The sequence below is a fragment of the Notamacropus eugenii genome, chromosome 1 (assembly GCF_028372415.1).
Source record: "Notamacropus eugenii isolate mMacEug1 chromosome 1, mMacEug1.pri_v2, whole genome shotgun sequence".
Lineage (NCBI taxonomy): Eukaryota > Metazoa > Chordata > Mammalia > Diprotodontia > Macropodidae > Notamacropus > Notamacropus eugenii.
The window spans coordinates 410,638,219-410,644,218 of NC_092872.1; positions in this window are offsets into that span (position 1 = coordinate 410,638,219).

The following is a 6,000-nucleotide window of genomic DNA, read 5'->3' on the forward strand; positions in this document are numbered from 1 at the left end:
TAAAATGGAGAAGGATAGCAGAATGGATTAAAAACCATAATCCAACAATATGTTGTTTACAAGAAACACATTTGAAACAGGGACATACACATAGGGTAAAGGTAAAAGGTTGGAGTATAATATTTTGTACTTCAGCTGATGTAAAAAAAAACAGGAGTAGCAATCTTAATCTCAGACAAAGCAAAAGAAGAAATCTAATAAAAAAAGATAAGGAAGGAAACTATATCATGCTAAAAGGCCCGATAGACAATGAAGCAATTTCATTACTAAACATGTATGCTCCAACTGATACAGCATCCAAAAATTAGAGAAGTTATGGGAGTTATGGGAGAAAAGAGTCAGCAAAATATGCTAGTGAGGGACCTCAACCTCCCCCTCTCTGAACTTGTTAAATCTAATCTCAAAATATACAAGAAAGAAGTTAGGGAGGTGAATAGAACTCTGGATAATGTAGGTATGATAGCTCTTTGGAGAAAACTGAATGGGGATAGAATGGAATATACCTTTTTCTCAGTAGTACAATGCACATATAGAAAAACTGACCATGCACTACGCCATAAAAACCTCACAATCCAGTGCAAAAAGGCAGAGATAGTTAATGTATCCTTCTCAGATCATAATGTAATAAAACTTCTATGTAATCAAAGGTTATGAAAATATAAACCAAAAACTAACTGGAAACTAAACAATCTAATCCTAAAAAATGAGTGGGTTAAACAACAAATTATAGAAACAACCAATACCTTCATTCCAGAGAACAACAATAATGAGACAATTATCAAATCTTATGTGATACTGCAAAAGCAGTGCTTAGGGAAAGTTTTATATCTTTCAATCCCTGCATGAATAAAATAGAGAAAGAGGAGGTCAATGAATTGGGCATGCTGCTGGGAAAACTAGAAAAAAACAAATAAAAAATCCCCAATAAATACCAAATTAGAAATACTGAAAACCAAAGGAGAGATTAATAAAATTGAAATTATGAAAACTATTGAACAAATAAATAAAATTAATTGTTGGTTTTAGGAAAAAAACAATAATATTGATAAACCTTTGGTCAATTTGATTTAAAAAAATGAAAGAAGAAAACCAGATTACCAATATCAAAACTGAAAAGTGTGAACTAACTTCTAATGAGGAGAAAATTAAAACAATAATTAGAAATTACTTTGCCCAACTATATGCCCATAAACTCGACAATCTAAATGAGATGGATGAAAATTTTTAAAAAAATATAAATTGCTCAGATTAACAGAAGGGGAAGTTGAGTACAAAAATAACCCCATCTCAGAAAAGGAAATTGAACAAGCCATCAATGAACTCCCTCGGGAAATAAAATCTCCAGCGACAGGTGAATTTACAAGTGAATTATATCAAACATTTAAAGAACAGTTAATTCCAGTACTATACAGACTATTTGGGGAAATTGGGGAAGAATGAGGCCTCCCAAATTCTTTTTGTAATACAAATATGGTCTTGATACCTAAACCAGGAAGAGCCAAAACAGAAAAAGAAAATTATAGACCAATTTCTGTAATGAATGTAGATGGAAAAATTTTAAACAAGATATTAGCAAAAAAGAATACAGCAACTTATCATGAGAATAATACACCATGATCAGGTAGGATTTATACCAGGAATTCAGGGATGGATCAGTAATACAAAAACTATTAGCCTTATTGATCATAGAAACAACAAAATTAACAGAAACCACATGATTATCCCAACAGATGCAGAAAAAATTTTTGACAAAATGCAACACCCATTCCTATTGAAAACATTGGAAACCATAAGAATAAATGGAACTTTCCATAAAATAATAAGCCGTATTTACCTAACACCACCAGCAAGTATTATATGTTATGAGGACAAGCTAGATGCATTTCCGCTAACATCAGGGGTGAAACAAGGATATCCACTATCACCACTGTTATTCAATATGGTATTAGAAATGGTAACTATAGCAATAAGAGAAGAAAAATAAATTGAAGGAATTAGAGTAGGCAAAGAAGAAACTAAGTTATCATACTTTGCTGATGATATACCTAGAGAATCCCAGAGAATCAAATAAAAAAGTACTTCAAGTACTAAACAATTTTGACAAAGGTTCAGGTTACAAAATAAACCCACATAAATCATTTGCATTTCTATATATTACTAACAAAGCCCAACAGCAAGAGATAGAAAGAGAAATCCTGTTCAAGGCTACGGTAGACTCAATAAAATATTTGGAAGACTACCTGCCAAAACAAAGCTGGGGACTATATGAATACAGATACAAAATACTATTAGCACAATAAAGTCTGATCTAAGTAAGTGGAAAACCATCAGTTGCTCGTGGGTAATAAAAATGACAATTCTACCTAAATTAATTTACTTGTTCCTTGCCATAGCAATCAAACTACCAGATAATTATTTTGTAGAGCTAAAAAAAATAATATCAAAATTCATCTGAAAGAATAAAAAGGTCCAAAATACCAAGGGAACTAATGGAAAGACATGAAAGTGTCTAGCCCTACCAGATTTCCAGCTGTATCATAAAGCAGCAATCATCCAAACCACTTGGTACTGTCTAAGAAACAGAGGGGTAAACCAGTGGAATACGTTAGGTACTCAAGACCTAGCAGTTAATGAATATACCACTCTACTGTTTGATAAATCCAAGGACCCTAGCTTCTTGGGTAAGAGCTCAGTGTTTGACAAAAATTGCTGGGAAAACTGGATAATAATGTGGTGGAAACTGGGCATACAACAGTGCCTGACACCATACAAAAGAATAAAATCCAAGTGAATGAAGTCCTAGTTATACATATTGATACCGTAAATAAATTACAGTGAATTTGTCAGATTTATGAAGAATGGAGAAGTTTATGACCAAACAAGAGATAAAGAACATTATGAAGTGCAAAATGGATAATATTGATTACATTAAATTGAAAAGTTTTTGCACAAACAAATCCAATGTAATCAAAATTAAGACGAAAGCAGAAACCTGGGATAGAATTTTTGCAACTACTGTCTGTGATAAAGGCCTCATTTCTTTTTTTATTATTTTTAAAAATATATATTTTTTTATTTTTTAAAATTTATTTAACTTTTAACATTCATTTTAACAAAATTTTGAGTTACAAATTTTCTCCCCTTTTATCCCCCCCCCAAACACCAAGCATTCTAATTGCCCCTATGACCAATCTGCTCTCTCTTCTATCATCCCTCTCTGCCCTTGTCTCCATCTTCTCTTTTGTCCTGTAGGGCCAGATAACTTTCTATACCCCTTTACCTGTATTTCTTATTTCCTAGTGGCAATAACATTACTCGACAGTTGATCCTAACACTTTGAGTTCCAACTTCTTTACCTCCCTCCCTCCCCACCCCTTTCCCTTTGGAAGGCAAGCAATTCAATACAGGCCAAATCTGTGTAGTTTTGCAAATGACTTCCATAATAGTTGTATTGTCTAAGACTAACTATATTTCCCTCCATCCTATCCTGTCCCCCATTACTTCTATTTTCTTTTGATCTTATCCCTCCCCATGAGTGTCGACCTCAAACTGCTCCCTCCTCCCCATGCTCTCCCTTCCATCATCCTCCCTACCCTGCTTATCCTCTTATCCCCCACTTTCCTGTATTGTAAGATAGGTTTTCATACCAAAATGAGTGTGCATTTTATTCTTTCCTTTAGTGGAATGTGATGAGAGTAAACTTCTTGTTTTTCTCTCACCTCCCCTCTTTATCCCTCCACTAATAAGTCTTTTGCTTGCCTCTTTTATGAGAGATAATTTGCCCCATTCCATTTCTCCCTTTCTCCTCCCAATATATTTCTCTCTCACTGCTTGATTTCATTTTTTTAAGATATGATCCCATCCTCTTCAATTCACTCTGTGCACTCTGTCTCTATGTGTGCGTGCGTGTGCATGTGTGTGTGTATAATCCCACCCAGTACCCAGATCCTGAATAGTTTCAAGAGTTACAAATATTGTCTTTCCATGTAGGAATGTAAAGAGTTCATTTTTTGTAAGTCTCTTATGACTTCTTTTTGGTGTTTACTTTTTCATGCTTCTCTTCATTTTTCTTGTGTTTGAAAGTCAAATTTTCTTTTCAGCTCTGGTCTTTTTGTCAAGAATGCTTGAAAGTCCACTATTTCATTGAAAGACCAATTTTTCCCCTGAAGTATTATACTCAGTTTTTCTGGGTAGGTGATTCTTGGTTTTAGTCCAAGTTCCTTTGACTTCTGGAATATCCTATTCCATGCCCTTCAGTCCCTTAATGTAGAAGCTGCTAGATCTTGTGTTATACTGATTGTACTTCCACAATACTTGAATTGTTTCTTTCTAGCTGCTTGAAATATTTTCTCCTTGACCTGGGAACTCTGAAATTTGGCCCCAATGTTCCTAGGAGTTTCTCTTTTTGGATCTCTTTCAGGTGGTGATCTGTGGATTCCTTGAATACTTATTTTGCCCTCTGGTTCCAGAATCTCAAGGAAATTTTCCTTGATAATTTCATGAAAGATGATGTCTAGGCTCTTTTTTTGATCATGGCTTTCAGGTAGTCCCATAATTTGTAAATTGTCTCTCCTGGATCTATTTTCCAGGTCAGTTGTTTTTCCAATGATGTATTTCACATTATCTTCCATTTTTTTCATTCTTTTGGTTTTGTTTTGTGATTTCTTGGTTTCTCACAAAGTCATTAACCTTCATCTGTTCCATTCTAATTTTGAAAGAACTATTTTCTTCAGTGAGCTTTTGAACCTCCTTTTCCATTTGGCTAGCTCTGCTTTTGAAAGCATTCTTCTCCTCATTGGCTTTTTGAACCTCTTTTGCCAATTGAGTTAGCCTATTTTTCAAGGTGTTATTTTCTTCAGCATTTTTTTGAGTCTCCTTTAGTAAGGTGTTGACCTGCTTTTCGTGATTTTCTTGCATCTCTTTCATTTCTCTTCCCAGTTTTTCCTCCACCTCTCTAACTTGATTTTCAAAATCCTTTTTGAGCTCTTCCATGCCCTGAGCCCCTTGAGTGGGCTGGGATACAGAAGCCTTGATTTCTGTGTCTTTCCCTGATGGTAAGCATTGTTCTTCCTCATCAGAAAGGAAGGGAGGAAATGCCTGTTCACCAAGAAAGTAGCCTTCTATAGTCTTATTTTTTTTCCCTTTTCTGGGCATTTTCCCAGCCAGTGACTTGACTTCTGAATATTCTCTTCACACCCACTTTCCCTCCAGATCCTCCCAGCCAGTGCTTCAGGTCTGAGATTCAAATGCTGCTTCCCAGCCTCAGGGCTTTGGGTGGGGGTGGGGCTGCTATTCAGTGTGACATTAAGTTCAGGTGCTCAGGTGGGGGCAGATGCCACCTCACAGGTCTCAGTTCCCTCAGGGGGTTTATGCAGAGACCTTCAACAACGGATCCAGGCTCCTGCCTTCTCTGGGAGCCCCTGTCTGCTCCCGCCTCAGCTCCTGCCTCCCGAGGGAGCCTGAGTTATGGGGATACCCCCTCTCCTCTCGACCTGCCAAAGAGACTCTCTCACCAACCCTTGTCACCTGAGGATGGAGGGACCCGCGTGGCCTCTGGAGATTCCGTCCCTGAAACCTGCTCAGATCCGCTCCTCTCGCTGCACAGCCAATGCAGGGCTGGGCTGGGCTCTGAGTCCGTGGCTTGAAGGACCTTTTGTGAGAGGTTTTCAAGCTCCCTGGAACCGAAATCTCGTCCACTCTGTTGTTCTGTGGCTTCTGCTGCTCCAGAATTTGTTGGCAGTTCTTTTTTACAGATATTTTATGGGCGGTGGGTTCGGAGCTAGCATACGTGTGTCTATCTACTCTGCCATCTTGGCATTTAGTCCGCTGACCGATAGCTCCAGGAGTATCTGCTGCTGCTGCCCTGGGTCTTGTGGTTCTCTCTCACCCAGTTTGGCTGTACTCCTGTCCCATGCTGAGAGGTTTAGGAATCTGAACTTTTGCTGGAGATTCAGCCTGCCCTGGGACTTTCCTGCTCCGGCTATGGCCAAGGCTGTGCTG